The sequence below is a fragment of the Copidosoma floridanum genome, unplaced genomic scaffold, assembly GCF_036245765.1.
Source record: "Copidosoma floridanum isolate Cflo_tuat_1 unplaced genomic scaffold, Cflo_Japanese_pri ptg000016l, whole genome shotgun sequence".
In the NCBI taxonomy this organism is placed as follows: domain Eukaryota; kingdom Metazoa; phylum Arthropoda; class Insecta; order Hymenoptera; family Encyrtidae; genus Copidosoma; species Copidosoma floridanum.
The window spans coordinates 8,883,926-8,903,454 of NW_028321893.1; the positions used below are offsets into that span (position 1 = coordinate 8,883,926).

Below are 19,529 nucleotides of genomic sequence, written 5' to 3' on the forward strand. Positions count from 1 at the left end.
CATCCAAACTGTACAACAAATGTCGAATAACAAAGGAGTTGTGCAAATAATATGAATGCAACTGTTTTGTAAAAAAATGATTTTACCCCTAGTTTTATCTCAAGGTTTTAATAACAAAAATTATTTTAGAATAGTCCAAAAATTTTTTTGTATTAATTAGCTGTTTTTTTATTCCATTTGCGGATTTAATGTCAAATACAAAAGTAAAAGCTTTCGTACAAATATACTTTTTTTGTGCAGAGCATTTTTGTCTCTCATGTGGTATTGGCAAGGAATATAACAAAGTCATTTACAAATGTCTCAAAAGTCATTGTGTATTATGTTATTGTTTAATTATTATCTATTATTGATATGAGTCTTTTGGAGGGACGACAATCAACTTTTAGAATTTTGTTATAATTAGATTTTACAGTACAAACAACAATCCCGTCCCTGGCATCTTGTACGTTGGTTGTGCCTCGCATTAAATGCTATATGTAAGTGATAATATGAGTTATTAATGAATTTTAATCACCATGATTATAGAAACAAAGAAATTGCTGTTTAGGCATTGTATCCTACAATGTAAAGAATAATCAGCAAAAAGTTGTGAGAACAGAAGCAGCATTCGAAAAAAGTAAATCTCAATTAAAGCTAGTGACATTTAGTATTTCGTATGCATATGACTAGTTGTAATAAATTTTTCTGTGATAAATAGTTTTGCTTATTTCATATTCAATTACCAGCTTTTGTACATAGTAGGAGAACTATTGCATACATGATAATTTATTTTATGTCGTTATAATATTACAGGTCTAATTCATTAGATTCGATTTTTTTTTTTTTTTTAATGTAGTCCATGTCGTCTTTTGTTCATGTTACTTTGTACATGTCTAGTGTGACTGTGTATTAAATAAAGCTGAAGATCATTGAGTGCTCCAAATTTATACCGTTTTTCAAGTTTTCTATAGGACAGATAGATTGGGCTAAAATTTTATAGAGAGCTTCATCTTTTATTGTCTCACCCCTACTGATTGATATTTTTTAATCACATATGTAATTCCATCTGTATTTACACTTGTAAAGTCACTTGGAATTCTACTTGGAATTCCACATGGGATTTTGGATTGGAAACTCCAAGTGTCATTCCAAGTGGAATTACAAATGACCACTAAAGGTACATTTTTTCCTTTTTTAAAATAGTTGAAATTTGAATTTCAAGCGGTTTAGTGGCATACATGTAGGTGTTATCATCCATATAGTAACACCAAAGCAGAGGGGTTCAAGTCATTTCAAGAAAATTTGAACGAAAAATAAAAAAAATCTATTTTTTCGAAATCTGAGAACAAATACTTGAACCCTTCTTATTTGGTGTTACCATATAGATGATAACACCTACTATGGCCATTATACTGCTTAAAATTTCAATTTTAACTATTTTAAAAAAGGAAAAAATGTATCTTCAGTGGTCATTTGTAATTCCACTTGGAATGACTCTTGGAGTTTCCAATCCAAAATCCCATGTGGAATTCCAAGTGGAATTCCAAGTAAAATTCCAAGTGACTTTACAAGTGTAAATACAGATGAAACTAAGTACATATATGATTACAAAATATCAATCAGTAGGGACTTGATCTTTCAAAATTGGTGAGGTTTCTTGTATTAGAAAAAAAATGGCAGACATTTTAAGATAGTATTTTTCAGTGAAAAAAAAAAGTTTTTTTTGGCTATAACTTTGTTACATGATATTTTAACATTTTGCTGAAAACAACAAAGTTATAGATGCAATTGACATACAACTTTTTCGTCTTTAACATTTTCGTTCTGTGAGCCAAAAAGGGCTTAAAAATTTGTTTTAAAAATTTAGTGTTTCCTTATCCAATTTATTTCTTTCCAATTTTGAATTCTAATGTAAAAAGTAAAAGTTGTAGATCTCAGTTGTATAATGCAATCCACACGTTTTCTGAGCCAATAAGTGCTTGTCAAATGAGTAAAAAGTTTTTTTCCTCTATTTAACTTTTTTGTCTAGCAATTTTTATATAAAACTAAATATAAGAAATGCAGATCTCGTTGAATTATGAATTTTTTGTATTTATCATATTAAGTTGTGGTATCGAGTTGTCGTTTTAAATTGCAATAAATACCGAAAAATCGCAAAATTACTGTTTTTCTCTATGAATCTTACTTGCTACACATTTCAGATTACAAATTTCACGTAAGACTTATAAATCATTAAAAAAGATTACTTTCTTCTATTCAACACTTTAGTCTGTAAGATAAAATTAACGCCTTGAATTGTGAAAAGGATAAAATAACAAATTATTTAGAATACATATACGATTGACACTCGAGGCAATAAGCCAAGGGCGACAATCATTGTATTCTAAGCCTTTCGTCTCTTTGTCGTATGGAATATATAATTTTTTTACCAACCCTGCATCTAAAAGTACCAACTTTTAACACAGTGTGGTAATAATAGTAGTTACATACTCCTTCATATCACTTGTGCGTTGAATGCAAAAACGCAGTTTTTGCGTAAATTAAGCCATTTGTTTCTTATTTTCTTTTTCTTGTCAGCAATCACAAAATTACAGATTCGAAATAGCCCACCTTAAATTTTGAGTGTACCTCGTTATTATTAAAAATAATATAAAGTGCAATATTAAATTACTTCATGATTTTAATGAGATGAATACAAAAAACTTTTAATAGAAATATATAATGAGTGGATATCGATAAATTACACCAATTTTTATTATATTTGGCAAGTGCAAATTGCAGTTTATAGGGAAATAGTAAAAACTTTAGCTACCTTCAGTTTACGTACTACCTATTTCCATATAATAATTTTATAAATTATTGTAATAGGTTGTCCCCTGCACATAGATTCTCATGAGCAGGATTACAAGTACAGCTTATAAATTTATATGGAGAGCCCTGAAAGAAGTTGCACTGGATTTCATGCCCCAACAGGCAATGGTGGAATATAAAAGAAAGCACAAATCAGTTCGTTGCGTGAGTCTTTCCTAGGTTTCAAGTTAAAGAGTTATTACTTTCACATATGTCAGAACCATATATTAAACACAATAGCAACAATCATAGTAGTAGTCCGCTCGTAAGTATAATGTACTCGGATTATGTAGTAAAAAGCAAAATAATATTCTAGTAAGCAAAGTGTAGGGTGCAAGAAAACTTAGGCATGTAGTAAATTAAGAGTGAGCAGAAACAAAATATTAATATATTCTCTTCTACTTCCCTACAGTTTCTTAAAATTGTTGATTATTGTCAAACTAAGCACTGCTGACTTCTTGCAAGTATATCCAAAAAAGTTCTCCTTAACTTATGCTAGTAATCATAGCAAGTTGTTTGCTGTATGATTCTAAAACAAATCGTTGGTAATGAAACAAAACTAAAACAAAGTCAGACAAGGCCCCCCCTAAAAAGCAATGACGTCAAGAATAAGTTCTTTGCATCTGAAAAAGCGAGCTTACAATATAATAAAGTTCCATGTCGGAAAAATGTAGCTTATAAATAAATGAATATATATATATATATAAATATCTTCCTATATTATATAGTCGTAAGAGTTAGAGCAAGGTTTCGCTACCCCCCACCTCCCCCCGCTTCTCCCAGCGCCCCCTCAGCTCCCCCCAAACAAAGGTAGTTATTCTTTCATTTTCTTGCATTTTTCGAGTAATCCTACTTTTTTTCTAGCTCCCCCCGCACTCCCCAGCTCCCCTCCCCACTCTTCCCTAGCTCCCCCAGCTCCCCTCCCCACTCTCCCCCAGCTTCCCCTCAGCTTCCTCATGTATAATGTAAATATATTCGTAAAGCCTTATATATTAACTGTTACAAGTGGTCTAATTTTCACATATAATATTATTTGACCATAACAAAAAATTTTGCTACAAATATCTTACTTACGATGTTTATTTTAATTACATACTCTAAAATGTTTTTTTAGGTGCTCTGCTCTTACATAACCTTTTCCACAATTTTGACAAATATTTTTTTGAACGTTTTTTTCATGACTTTTCAAATATCTCTGTAAGTGATACTTCCTTTTGAAACTTTTTTTGCATTTAATACACATAAAATTTTTTTCAATGTTTTGGCATTCCTTTGTGTGATGCAAATAGTTTTTCTTGTCTAACATTTTAATGCTACACAAATCACATACAAAAAATTTTTTTTTGTGAATTTTTTCGTGCAATGATAGACACTCTTGATTTGAAAATTTTGAGTTATATTTGTCACACTGATAAAAATTTGCATTCATGATGGTGTATCTGAAAACATATTACAAAAAACGAATTGTTTATGATTACATAAATCTGGGTACTAGACGGTACTGAAATTTGCTTTTTTGATGAAAGAGAAAATTTGCAAGAAAGTATAAAAATAGTAATGAACTATATAATAGTTTTTTTGTTACTCTAAAATTTCATTCCAAACAATATTTTTAATTTCCAGGGATATTCTTAAGCACTTGAGGAGCAGGAACAAGCGTGTAGATCAGCTTCCCCTGAGTCAAAATCCGTTTACAAAATAATTTTTTAACAATTATTCATTAAGTAAATGGATTTACAAAAGTGCTGAATTTCAGCGTGTTCAGAACGCCAATTTCAATGGCACGGGCTGCCATGAAGAGCAGTGTGTCATCGATCGCAACAACATAGCAGCAAACCTCTAGGTCAGTAAACAAAGTCTGAAAAAATCGCCTAGCGGGCAGGAGATGGCGCTCAAATGTGATTTAAATAGTAAAAACGTGTAGCTATAAAATTATTAGAAGGAGATAAAGGGCTGAGTATCAGAAACGTAACAACAAATAAATAATCGGACGAAAAGGTTATTTAGTTAACCCGAGATAATATTGTAAGATCATTCAACATACGATGAAATTGACAATGACGATGAAGATGATGATGATAATGATAAACATAATAAACATGATAATTAATATGATATAAGAAAAAAGATACAATTGTAAACAACATTAATAATAATAATAAATACTTATAATTAATACAAATGTTTAACTTAAGCAGCTATCAGGTGGAACTTGGGCCGCACTTGGGCAGAAATTGAGCAGTGGTACTTGGGTGGTTCTTGTGTAGCACTTGGGCGGTACTTCAGCGGTACTTTGTCAGCACTTGGGCGGTACTTCAGCGGTACTTTGTCAGCACTTGGGCTGAATATGAGCAGCGGCACTTGGACGGTACTTGGCAGAATTTGAGCAGCGGTACTTGAGTGGTACTTGGGTAGTACGTGGGCGGCACTTGGGCGGTATTTTGGCAATACTTTGTCAGCACTTGGGCAGATATTGAGCAGCAGCACTTGGGCAGCACTTGGGTGGTACTTAGGCGGCACTTAAGCGGCACTTGGGTGGCCCATGGGCGAAACTTAGACGGTACTTTGGCGCCACTTAAGCGGTACTTTGGCGGCACTTGGGAAGAATTTGAGCAGCAGCCCTTGGGCGGTACTTTGTCGTTACTTGGGCAGAATTTGAACAGCGGCACTTGGGCGGTTCTTGTGTGGCACTTGGGCCATACTTTGGCGGTACTTTGTCAGCACTTGGGCAGAATTTGAGCAGCGGCACTTGGGTGGAACTTGGGCGGTACTTTGTCGGCACTTGGGCAGAATTTGAGCAGCGGCACTTGGGCGGTACTTTAGCGGTACTTTGTCAGCACTTGGGCTGAATATGAGCAGCGGCACTTGGACGGTACTTGGCAGAATTTGAGCAGCGGTACTTGAGTGGTACTTAGGCAGTACGTGGGCGGCACTTGGGTGGTATTTTGGCAATACTTTGTCAGCACTTGGGCAGAAATTGAGCAGTGGTACTTGGGCGGCACTTGAGTGGCACTTGGGCGGCCCATGGGCGGAACTTGGGTGAAACTTGGACGGTACTTTGGCGCCTCTTAAACGGTACTTTGGCGGCACTTGGGCAGAATTTGAGCAGCGGCACTTGGGTGGTTCTTGTGTGGCACTTGGGCGGTACTTTAGCGGTACTTTGTCAGCACTTGGGCTGAATATGAGCAGCGGCACTTGGACGGTACTTGGCAGAATTTGAGCAGCAGTACTTGAGTGGTACTTGGGTAGTACGTGGGCGGCACTTGGGCGGTATTTTGGTAATACTTTGTCAGCACTTGGGCAGAGATTGAGCAGCAGCATTTAGGCAGCACTTGGGCGGTACTTGGGCGGCACTTCAGCGGCACTTGGGTGGCCCATGGGCGAAACTTGGTCGGTACTTTGGCGCCACGTAAGCGGTACTTTGGCGGCACTTGGTCAGAATTTGAGCAGCAGCCCTTGGGCGGTACTTTGTCGGCACTTGGGTGGTTCTTCTGTGGCACTTGGGCCATACTTTGGCGGTACTTTGTCGGCGCTAAGGCAGAATCTGAGCAGCAGCACTTATGTGGTACTTGGGCGGTACTTTGGCTGCAGTTTATCAGCACTTGGGCAGAATGTGAAAAGTGGCACTTGGGCGATACTTGGGCGGCACTTGGGCCGTTCTTTGGCAATACTAGGTCAGCACTTAGGCAGAATTTGAGCAGCGGCACTTGGGCGGTACTTGGGTGGTACTTTGTCGGCACTTGGGCAGAATTTGAGCAGCGGCACTTGGGCGGTACGTGGGCGGCACTTGGGCGGTTCTTTAGCGGTACTTTGTCAGCACTTGGGCTGAATATGAGCAGCAGCACTTGGACGGTACTTGGCAGAATTTGAGCAGCGGCCCTTTAGTGGTACATGGGCGGTATTTTGGCTGTACTTTTTTTGTTACTCGGGCAGAATTTGAGCAGCGGCCCTTGGGTGGTACATGGGCGGTACTTTGGCTGTACTTTTTCGGCACTTGGGCAGAATTTGAGCAGCGGCACTTGGGCGGTACTTTTGCTCAAGTGCCGCCAAAGTATAGCCCAAGTACGGCCCAATTACCAATCAAGTGCTGCTTTTCACATTCTGCTTTAGTGCTGACAAACTGCAGCCAAAGTACCGGCCAAGTGCTGCCCAAGTACCGCCCAAGTGCCGCTGCTAAAATACTGCCCAAGTGCCGACAAAGTTCCGCCAAAGTACGGCCCAAGTGCCACCCAAGTACCGGCCAAGCGCCGCTGCTCAAATTCTGTCCAAGTGTCGACAAAGTACCTCCCAAGTGCTGCTGCTCAAATTCTGCCAAAGTACCGCCAAAGTACTGCTTAAGTCCCGCCAAAGTACCGTCCAAGTTCCGCCGATGTGCCGCGCAAGTGCCACTCAAGGGCCGCCCAAGTACCACCCAAGTGCCGCTGCTTAAATTATGTCAAGTGCCGACAAAGTACCGCCTAAGTGCTGCCCAAGTGCTGCTGCTCAAATTCTGCTAAAGTGCCGCCAAAATGCCGTCCAAGTATCGCCCAAGCGCCACTGCTCGAGTACTACCCAAGTGCGGCCCAAGTTCCACCTGATAGCTGCTAAGTTAAACATTTGTATTTATTATAAGTATTTTTTATTATTACTTATGTTGTTCACAATTTATCTTTTTTTTATATTATATTAATTATCATGTTTATTATCTTTATCATTATCATCATCATCTTCATCGTCATTGTTAATTTCATCGTATGTAGAATGATCTCTCAATAATATCTTGGTTAACTAAATAACCTTTTTGTACGCTTATTTATTTGTTTTTTTGTTTCTGATACTTAAACCTTTATTTCTTTTTAATAATTTTATAGCTACACGTTTTTACTATTTAAATCACATTTGAGCGCCATCTCTTGCCCGCTAGGGGATCCATTCAGACTTTGTTTACTGACCTAGAGGTTTGTTGCTATGTTGTTGCGATCGATGACACTGCTTTTCATGGCAGCCCACGCCATTGAAATTGGCGTTCCAAACACGCTGAAATTCATCACTTTAGTAAATCCATTAACTTAATGAATAATTGTTAAAAATTTATTCTGTAAACGGATTTTGACTCAGGGTAAGCTGATCTACACGCTGGTTCCTGCTCCTTAAGGGCTTAAGAATATCCCTGCCTAATTCTGGGAAATAATTGCCCAGAAGAAAATAATGGTTTTCTAAGGTATAATCCTAAGGCATCAAAACTTTGACCTTGAGATTTATTGATAGTCATAGAAAATGCTAAGGTAAATGAAAATTGTTTTTTGTACAATATAAATGGTAGCGAAGAAGAATTGTTTGTTTGTAGTGTTATTCTTGAAATAAAGTCTTAATTTCCATTTTTTTTTACCTGAAATTATTTTAGCTTCGAGATTGTATTTAAGTAATTTTGTAATTTGTAATCTTGTACCATTGCAAAGTCCTCCATATATGTTTAAGTTTCGTATCAACATAACAATAGCGTTAATTTTCGAATTCAATTCATGTGGAGGAAGACCTTTTTTAATACTATTCAAATATTCTGTGGGGAAATTAATATAAATATTATCGTCTGATTTAACTACTCCTTTGTGAGTTGCTTTATCAAATCTATAGTACGTTGCTAATGTTCCTACCATATTATTTGAAATCTTTTAGTTAAAAAAATGAGTGTATTCATTGTGAGATGTTAATACAGCTTTACTTTTAAAAGAATCATTATCATTATTAAAAATTTTAGAACATGCATTATTTGTTTTCCATGTCTGAGGAATTATAAAAGTTTAAATTTTGCCTTCTCCTATATCCAGTAGCAATGAAGAAAATTTTTTATTAGTTGAATGTATATTATTTTTTAAATAAAAACTATTAAATCAAGGCCAAAAATAAAAAAATTTTCTGGTTTCTTGAACAATAGTAATTTTGCTTCCGTTTTTTACTACTAAGAGAATTTGACGAAAGTTTTCACCCAAAATTATTATTTTATTTCCAAAAGGTTTATTACTACTAGATAAATCTTTTAAAGTCCTATCAACAATTTTTCACGCTTTTTTCGGTATCACAGAAGCTTCATCCTAAATAATTACTTCTACATTACGTAATTTTTGTTTATCTGGCTCAAACTAGAAGAATGCACTTTCTATAGTGCTTAAGTCTAAAGAACGTCTGAAAGTTCTGTGAGTGGTCATTCCCTTTGGGAGCAGAATAGAAGCAATACCTGTCCAAGCAATTGTGAAAATTTTTTTCCAATTGATATGAAATAATAAATTGATGTTTTGAATAGCAAAAATTTTCCAGATCCACCAGGACCATCGATGAAAACAATTTTTTTTTCAAATTTTATTATTTCTTAAAAAATTCGACGTTGATTATGACTAAGTTGTGAAAACATTTAATAAAATTTATGTTTACAAAATATTCTTTCATCAGTGTCAGTATCGATATTTTTTCTATCGTTTCTGTTGGTTCTTGTAAACTGAAATCTTTACAAGACATATTTTCAGAATTAAAAATTTCGTTTTAATGTAAAAGAGCTTTATTTTGATAATCTTTACAATCTTCAATGAAAAATTTTTAGTATTTGTTCCAAATAATATTACCAAAAACATTTTCAGACACAATAAACCATGCGAAAAATTTTCGTAGTGGAAAAAAATCGTGTTCTACTAATCCCATAGAAATAGCTGTTTCCTTCTACGTACTGTAAGTGATATCCTTAACAGTTCTTAAATCTATAAAAAAAGTTTCTCCTGCTACTTTATTCAATATCAATTTTAAATAAAATCTTTCCTGATCTTTTGGATAAACTACATTTAATCTGTCGATTGTAATATTTTTTTTAACACGTTTCCGTTTATTCCATTGTTTGCTTTCATTGTTAAATGTAAAGTATTCAGGAATATTGACGTATTTTATTGATTTTGCACTTTCATCAATTTTATTTAGTTCAAACCATGCTATTAGACGGGTTTTCCAATTTTTAAGTGATTCTCAAAAAAATTCTTAAGTGATTTAAAAAAAAAAATATTAATGATAACAGCAGGGTAGTAGTAGTAGTAATAGTAGTAGTAATAGTATTAATAGTAGTAATAATAGTAATAATAGTAAAAAGTAGTAGTAGTAGTAATTTATAATTTTCCTACACAGATCTATCTCCAACTTTAAATTTAGACTTCAAGTTGTCTGTAGATGTAAAAGAAAGAATTCTTTTTTTTGTTGCAATTTGAGAGTAATTCGCTGTCAAATTTTCGTTTAGACATTTTGTAACTTTTTTCAATGAATTTAGGAAGTAAAAGTAAACGAAGAAAAAAATACCAATGGGCCAAAAATTTGGTTGAAAAATTTACCAATGGGCCAAAATTTTGGTTATAAAAAATTAAACGAAAAAAAATAATCAACGAACGATACTGTTAAAACAAAATAAATTTGTGATTCTAACAATATCGTTATTTTGTAATTTTTAACGGTATTTGAAATCTTTCAATTCGTTGTCGTTTTCAATGTATAAAAATTAGGCATTAGTCAGGAAAAATAAAAAGTGATTGTTAAAAATTCATGTAATTAATTATGATCAATATAGATTTATTACATATATAAATTTTAAGTAACAATTAATATACTTCGAGTTTTTTTCCATACTTCGTAAATCTAAATTGCAATTACGGGGGTTAGTGCCTAGAGCGCGCAGGGAGCATACATATAGTTATAAAAGCTTAGAAACATATATTGACACAAACAGGATAGATAGCTCATCTAAAAAAAGGAGTCACAAGAAGAAATAATAAAGCTCACCAACAAAAAGTCAAGGGCACATCTCTCTGACTATATAAACTTTACCACTTTGATTTGAAATTAGCAGCTCGTTCTTCATATTTCCTTAAAAGCAGACCAATAATAATTCCCCAGCATAGAAAATTTATTCTAGAGTATTTTCGAAAAATGCCATAGTCTTCTGAATTCTGTAAAATATACTTCAACGTATTATTTTTATGATAGCAATAAATTTTATCATTTTTAAGGCTTTAAAAAATATTAATACAAACCTTATTTCGAAAAAATTACACTTATAACACAACAAAAGGGGGGGTACATGCACGGAGTGCGCAGGGGGGTGGAGCCTCACTTTTATATATATATATATATATATACTAGCAGCCCCCCGTCTCGGCTTCGCCCGAGACTTACTAAATAAAACACCGTAGTGTGTTGACATGTAATGTGAAACCTTTTCAGTTAGAAATTTTACAAATATTCCTGATACATCTAAGAACAAAAATCTTCTTATTAAAAACATATTTTTTCGAAATCCTTATAGTTTATTTGGTTAAATAATGAGGTGTAAAAATTCGAAAAAATTATTATGCTGAAAAGTACCGTGCGTTCTTTATACCATAAAATAATCGGTGGCCATAAGAAGCCGTTAATTGACAGTTTTCCCCGTGTAATTCACGAAAACGGCTATTTTTTAAAGCTGTTAAGATTTTAAACCCCCAAAAAATTTATATTAAAAAAAAATTTTTTTTCTCATATCTCACAACTTTATTACCAGAACAACAAAAACCTGAACCTTGAAACCTACATTTTTATTACCACAAAAACACAAATACATTTCCTACTCATTAAAAAATCTGAAGTAGGATCTTTAAAGATTTCAAAGATTGCTGTGAGGGTACAATGAAAAGCTAATCTTTCACGGAATGGACTCTTTAGTTGTCAATTTTTACGCTGCTGTTTCAATCTCGATAAATTTTCTGCGTCAGTTTCTTGACGCCTAAGTAAAATTGTATTTATTAGATACACTTGAAGTTTTTCTTCCGATTCACCCTCTTGCGACTTTTGGCATGCTTAAAATTTGTGTGACCCCTAAAGTGTGTTTTCTGTCAACTTTGTTAAGTTCTAATACATTTGTTGGCAAGGTAGTTTGACGTCCGATGGCCCTAAAAAAGACCGGTGAGCTTTTTAAGTTAACTCTTTCTTGACTGCAGTTAACAGCAATTGTGACTGCCTGGATACCTCAGGGAGATCTTCTCTGGCCTGCTGTTGAAAACCCAGACTGATCGGGAGAAAAATTAAAAAGTCCAAAGCTTTGGGGCTAGTTGTAGTGCTCTTTCCCAACGTCTCCCGGTATAACGTCAAAGACGTTGGTGCCTAAAGCACCTTTTTTATTTGCAGATTCAGTTGTTTCGGTGATCTTAGATGGGGAGATTGGTTAGTGATACTTGTCCAGTGGAGGCTGTCCCGTTGGCTCAAGTTTTTTTTCCTAAATAGCTGTTATAGGTTTGCCCAACGCAGACTCTGGAGAGAATCAGTGATATCTGGTTGAATGCTTAGAGTCGAGAGGGTAGTATAGGATCGTCGGTCCCCGGGTTTTCCAGCCTCGCGAAGAACAACTCCGCAGGTGACGTTGTGCATCTGCTAGTGAATGGTTGACTTGGTTTAATAGTGCCCGTCTTTAGTTTATATAGTCTTTTAGTCGAGGAATCGCTTCCGGAAAGATTAGTAAAAATGTATTTGTTGGCAAGGTAGTTTACACTTAGGTGGCCCCTAAAAAGAACCGATGAAATTATTGGTTAAGTAGGGAACGTAAATACCTCTAATGGCCCTAAAAAGCGCCAGTGGTAAAACTTCCAGGCTATTCTTATTCCTGATGATGAATAGCTGGCTACGGTTGCTTGATTCTTACCCTGAGAGTCTCGATATACGGAGACTGTGATAGAGGGAGGTGAGCTGCTGACCAAAGAATATCTCGTCTCGGGTCGTTCCTCGGATAACCAACCGCTCATCGTTAGATGGGAAGATGTGGGTAAGCGCAATGGGGACGCGACGACCAAGAAGGTAGCCGTTGTGGCTGCCCGTGCCCCTCAGAGCTGTTTTCCCTTGCTTACATTTGTAGCCACAAATTCTCTAACTGCACCCGGTAGAATGGTGGGACTGCCACACAACTATGAAGAGTTGGTGCAGATTGTGCTCTGGCTAGATATGTCTCCTGGTATTGTGGCAGAGACGTCATCAGTTGGAAATAATTTTTTTTTTTTGATCGCACTCGTCGAGATTCAGGGTGAATGGACACCTAGGTCCCTTTCCCCTTAGACAAGAGGGTCGTCCGTAACCGGGATACCCAGCTGCAAGACTATTATGAGCATTCTCAATAGAACTCGTTTAATTGCCGAATCTCGATTACAACACTATGGAGACGCTCCAGCGTATTATAACCACACTTATTTAATTATGTTTCAGGTAGCTTCGATTTTATGTCGACGCCACCTAGCGGATTTTACTGAACTAAAGTGAAAGGCTGGCATATTTTTGCAAAACTTTGAGCTCATTTATTGCTATTGTTATTACATTTTTTAAGATAAAAACTATACTAAAACCATCTAGGAAGTATTATGAATCAGTGTGCAAAATTTCAACAAAATTGGTTCAGTAGTTTTCGCGGTTAGCGATTACAACGGTTTTAGAGCTTCTGCTTTATATATTAGTAAGATATATATATATATATATATATATTGTATATACTTGCAGCCCCTCGTCTCGGCTTTGCCCAAGACTTACTAAATAAAACGCCGTAGTGTGTTGACATGGATTGTGAAACGTTATTAGTTAGAAATTTTACACATATTCCTGACACATCTCAGAACAAAAATCTTCTTATTAAAAACATGTTTTTTCGGAATCCATATAGTTTATTTGGTCAAATAATAAGGTGTAAAAATTCAAAACAATAATTATGCTGAAAAGTACCGTGAGCTCCTTATGCCATAAAATGATTAGTGGCCATGAGGAGCCGTTGATTTACAGTTTCTCCCGTGTAATCCACGGAAAGGGCTAGTTTTTGAAACTGTTAAGATCTTAAACTCCCAAAAAATTTCTATTAGAAAAAATTTTTTTTTCCTTATCTCACAACTTTACTACCAGAGCAACAAAGTCCTGGACCTCAAACCCTACATTTTTTATTGCAACAAAAACACAAATACATTTTCTACCTATTTAAAAATCTGAAGTAGGATCTTTAAAGATTTTGGAGATTGCTGTGAGGGTACAATGAAAAGCTGAACTCTCACGTAATAGATTCTTCATTTGTCGATTTTGACGCTGCTGTTCCAATCTCGATAAATTTTCTGCGTCAGTTTCTTGACGCCTAAGTAAAATTGTATTTATTAGATACATTTAAAGTTTTTTTTCCAATCCACCCTTTGCGACTTTTGGTATGCTCAAAATTTTTGTGACCCCTAAAGGCTGTTTTCTGTCAACTTTGTTGAGTTCTAATATATTTGTTGGCAAGGTAGTTTGACGTCGGATGGCCCTAAAAAAGATCGGTGAGCTTCTTAAGTTAACTCTTTCTTGACTGCAGTTAACAGCAATTGTAACTGCCTGGATACCTGAGGGTGATCTTCTCTGGCCTGCTGTTGAAGATCCAGACTGATCGGGAGAAAAATTACAAAGTCCGAAGCTTTGGAGCTAGTTGTAGTGCTCTTTTCCAACGTCTTCCGGTATAACGTCGAAGACGGTGTCTCAGGTACCTTTTTTATTTGCAGATTCAGTTGTTTTAATGATCTTAGATGGGGAGATTGGTTAGTGATACTTGTCCAGTGAAGGCTGTTCCGTTGGCTCAAGTTCTTTTTCCTTCATAGCTGTGATAGGTTTGCCCAGCGCAAACCTTGGAGAGTATCAGTTATTCCTGGTTGAATGCTTAGAGTCGAGAGGGTAATATAGCGTCGTCGGTCACCAGGTTTTCCAGCCTTGCGAAGAACAACTCCGCTGTTGACGTCTGCCAGTGAATGGCTGACTTGGTTTAATAGTGCCTGTCTTAAGTTATTATAGTCTTCTGGTCGACGAATCGCTTCCGGAAATGGTAGTAAAAATGTATTTGTTGGCAAGGTAGTTTACACTTAGGTGGACCCTAAAAAGAACCGATGAAGTTAATGGTTAAGTAGGGAACGTAAATACTTATAATGGCCCTAAAAAGCGCCAGTGGTGAAACTTCCAGGCTATTCTCTATCATTGTTACTGATGATGAAAAGCTGGCTACGGGTAGCTTGATTCTCACCCTGGGAGTCTCTATGTATGGTGACTGTAATGGAGAGAGGTACGCTGCTGTTCAAGGATATCTCGTCTTCGGTTCGTTACCCGGATAACCAACCGCTCATCGTTAGACGGGAGCTTGTGGGCAAGCGCGTTGAGGACGCGACGACTAAGAAGGTAGCCGTAGTGGCTGCGCGTGTCCCTTAGAGCTGTTTTCCCTGGCTTACATTTGTAGCCAAAAATTCTCTGACTGTACCAGGCGGGATGGTGGGACTGCCTTACAACTCTGAAGAGTTGTTGCAGATTGTGTTCTGGCTAGATATGTCTCCTGGTATTATGCCGGAGACGTCATCGTTTGGAATGACTTTTTTTCCACCGCACTCGGCGAGATTCAGGGTGAATGGAAACGTAGGTCCCTTTCCTCTTAGAGAAGAGTGTCGTTCGTAACCGGGATATCCAGCTGCAGGACTATATTCTCCATTGTCTATGCAGCTCGTTTAACTGCCGAAGCACGACTGCATCAGTTACTGAGACGCTCCGGCCTATTATAACCACACTTATTTAATTCTGTTGCTGGTAGCCTTGATTTTATGTCGACGCCACCTAGCGGATTTTACTGTACTAAAGTGAAAAGCTGGCGTATTTTTGCAAAACTTTGAGCTCATTTATTGCTATTGTTATTTAATTTTTTAAGATAAAAACTATACTAAAATTATCTAGAAAGTATCATGAATCAGTGTGCAAAATTTCAGCAAAATCGGTTCAGTAGTTTTCGCGGTTAGCGATTACAACGGTTTTAGCGAATTTGCTTTATATATTAGTAAGATATATTCATCATCGCTCCCTAAGGGGCTCAGACATGGCTATTTTGACACTAGGAAGTGTATTTAGCCATACGTTCGTTAATTAACGGTAGGTGTGAAACGGTAGGATAATCGGTAGGTTTTTAATAAAGCTTAAATTCTCTCCAGAAAAAAACCTCATTTATTAATAAAAAATTTTTGTCCAGAGTAGGATTTGAACTACGGCCATCAAGATCTGTAGGCAGACACACTACCGACAGAGCCATCATGTGGCTTTTACATCTATATACTAGTTAGGCTTCGACCCCCTGCGCGTTTCACGCTCTAACCCCCGGCGTAAAAGTTCACAAGTTTTTTCGGAAATCTTTAATTACCTAAAATTCATTTGTATCACATTTATATAATTTTTATCAATATAAACAAAAAGAAATTTGTCTTAATAATGATAAAAGTACTGATGAAAAATAAAATTCAAACCGATTGCTGAATAATAATACATCTCTAAAAAACGAATTTAATAGAAAAACTACTAATAAATCATGTAATATAATAAATGATTATTATTATTAAATATATTTACATATTTCGAACAAACTTATTACATCTATACTAATGGCCGTGATAACACGGGTCGGAAAACGCTAGCGGAACGTCACAGCGTCAGAGATAAAAGTCCATTCCTCTAAAACTATTTTCATTTGTTGTGGAAACCTTTTTTCTCTAACGCAATCTATCAGAGTCGGTACCGAAAAATAGTCACATAGTACGGCCCCAGTATCATGTAAATTGGATTCCACGCATGACAATCTCAGCACACGTTTATTACACCTACACCTTTACGGTGAAAAAAAAGTGTACACGTGCGTATAAACACTTATACTTGAGTTGTAATTGTTTGTTACATACATACCAAAGGCCGCGGTTACATGCGAAAGAAACAGCCAGCGAAACGATACATCATCAGAGATAACAGTTAATTTCCTTACAATCTTTTTCATGTATTGTAAGAACCTTTCGGGACATTCATTGCAATAAATTGACAAATCGTGATACTCTGCGCTTAAAATATATGAAAGTTTGTATAATGAGATAAAATCTGCTATATCGCTACTGGTCTTTCTACAGTTGTAAAAAAATAGGCTAGTGATACTAGAGAGAACGACATCATTGCTGTTCTCTCTCACCTTTCCACTGCACTGCCACGAAACAAATACCATATTATATAGCATATACTTAAGTGTGTTGAACTTAATAGCAGACAAAAAATTTTCTTTATACATTTTTGATAGAAAAGCTTAAAACCTTACATTTTAGCCTGTTTAGAGGAATGTAAGGCTTATGCCACGAGACTTATAGTAGTTTTACTACTTAAAATAGCTGTTAGTCACGTGTTATTGCCACTATTCTGAATTTTATAGCAGACAAAAAATTTTTTTTCTACGACATTTGAAAAGAGCCCTTAGGACTTTTAATTAGAGTGTTTTTAGACCTCTATCGGGCTCATGTTGCGAAGTTTATAGTTGTTATGCCACTCGGTATTGAAAATTAGATGCTCAGACGTTTTTTTTAATACCTATAGAATTTGAATAAATTAAAACAATTTTGGAGAAGGAGGGGTCATACATTCATGGTTTAAGTGTCAAAGTGTTAAAATATAAGTTACATGTGTTCTGGTTTTTTTTTTATAGCAATGAATTGAAGTGAAACTAAACACATAAACAAAACTGAACACATTATTGTACTACCTGATGAGCATTTTAAAATTATCATCATGAAGAAAGAGTTCTTTTAATACTTAATTATATTTACTCAACGGACTAAGACGTACTTTTCCCTTGTGACAACACGTTGATTTTTCTTTTCTTCTGGCCAAAATACCGCCAAACAATGCATGCACTTATATCGCATTTCACTATAAAACGCTGGATTTACTAACAAATCGTTATTTTTATTAAGAGTACTACTCAAAAATTGATTTTAATTTTTAGTATTTAATGTATTATTAGTGATTTTATATTTAAATTTTTTTTTTTTAAATTCGATAAATATAAGATTTTGTAGTTTTCTTTTGATACCAGTATTTTGATAACACAGTAACTTAAGCGTACCTTAATCCACACTGCCTGAGAAATGAATGTTAAATTCCAAATCATTTGAACAATTACTAAAACGTAACACGTTCATAGAGTTCTGGATAACAATTGTGATGTCTAGATTTATTATATCCACAAAACTTTGTATTTTAATTGACGTACCATAAGTTCCTCAGTTATTCATTATTTAAAAATAATTCTCTGAATTCTTTACAATTTGAAATATTCATTTCCAACAATAAAATCAACATCAAAGTTCCATTTTTTCATGACATTTTTAACTATCATTAATCTGGTTGTAGAATGAAAATAGTCTTTATTATACAAAAAAAGAGGAAAAATTTTGAACAATTCATTACCATGAATTTCTTAGGCTTAGTATAATTAACTATTATGTTATCATGAAACTTTTTTTCTGTTTTATGTTCAACGTATCACTTATTGAATTGTCAATTTTTGTTTGAATAGTATTTTTATTGTTTGAGGATTTAAATTTCTTATTTTTGGAAAAGTTTTTTTTTGAATAATAATAATTATTTATTATATTATATGTATATATATATATATATATATAGATATTTATATATATATGTAAATATATTTAATAACAATAATCATTTATTATATTACATGATTTATTAGTAGTTTTTCTATTGAATTTGTTTTTTGGAGATGTATTATTATTCAGCAATCGGTTTGAATTTTATTTTTCATCAGTACTTTTATCATTATTAAGACAAATTTCTTTTTGTTTTCCGAATGACTCTCGTAAGCTATTATTAATTAAATGTTTTGACAGAAGCGTTTTTTGAAGAAAAATAAAACTAAAAATAATAGAAAAAAGAAAATTTTGTCACTAAGTGTTACCAATAAAAAGTAACAGTGTTTAAAAAAAAATAATTGCAATTGTATAATGTGAGATGGAGGCATTTGTTAAAAAATCGTTATTTCTTTTCCTCTAATCATGCTGACAATGGGAAGTTGCCGAATACGTGATCTTGGATTTACCTTGAGTAATAATACACACGAGATCGCTATCAGCATACTCATTAAATTTTGGATTACAACAAACAGTTTGAGTTTGATCACTGTACAAGATTTATAGTTGTATGAAAAAAATAAAGAAAAATGTAAAGGATAATATTTTTTTGTTGAAGAAAAATAATTTTCCTTGAAATATCAAGGTTTTTAATATTTTTTTAGCCAAGCCAACAAATTATAATTTTTTCTATGATTGTTTTTTGGAATATTTTTTGATTACAGTTAGAACTAGGTACTAATTATTTTTCTACAAAAACAGTTTTCTCCACACATTTCTGTTTACTTGACGGATATACTTTGGTATGTTCAGGTAGTAAAAAGTAGTTAATAGTTAATTTTAATTACTACAGACTTCTTTACTAATAGTAATCATAGATTGCGCACCCTTTTAGTAGGATGATTCTACTGTTAGCAGAACGTTGGTTCTTTACTTACAAATAAGTTTTGTTAAAACATTTCATTAAAATATAATGTGAATTTAATAATGTATGAAATCGTTAATTAACGAGTTATAAATGCAATTATTAATACCAGACTTAATTCGATACTTGAAAGATTTATACAAGTATACAAAATACTATAATTACTGACAATGATACTGCACGGAAAGGCGTTTACTTTTTATTTTGACAAACGTAACATTTACCTGTGCTGTTTGTATAGATACCACTGCTATTTATGCTACCATTTCTTACTTTTCTACTAGCAGGACTAAAGTTGATGATGACATTTGAGAAACAAA

The 19,529-nt window shown here is 34.7% G+C and overlaps 1 protein-coding gene across 4 annotated transcripts in view; it reads left to right on the forward strand.

Annotated features, from left to right (window-relative positions):
* The window catches only part of LOC106641666 (uncharacterized), a 180,643-nt gene that overhangs the window by 592 nt on the left and 160,522 nt on the right, over positions 1 to 19,529 (forward strand). Inside the window, exon 1 of one of the 4 annotated variants that reach the window (XM_014356163.3) lies at positions 376 to 476. The exons of the other annotated variants lie outside the window; for them this stretch is intronic. The gene's annotated coding sequence lies outside the window, so the exon portion shown is untranslated. Of the gene's footprint in view, positions 1 to 375; positions 477 to 19,529 lie in introns of those variants that run through there. 4 annotated transcript variants of the gene reach the window in all.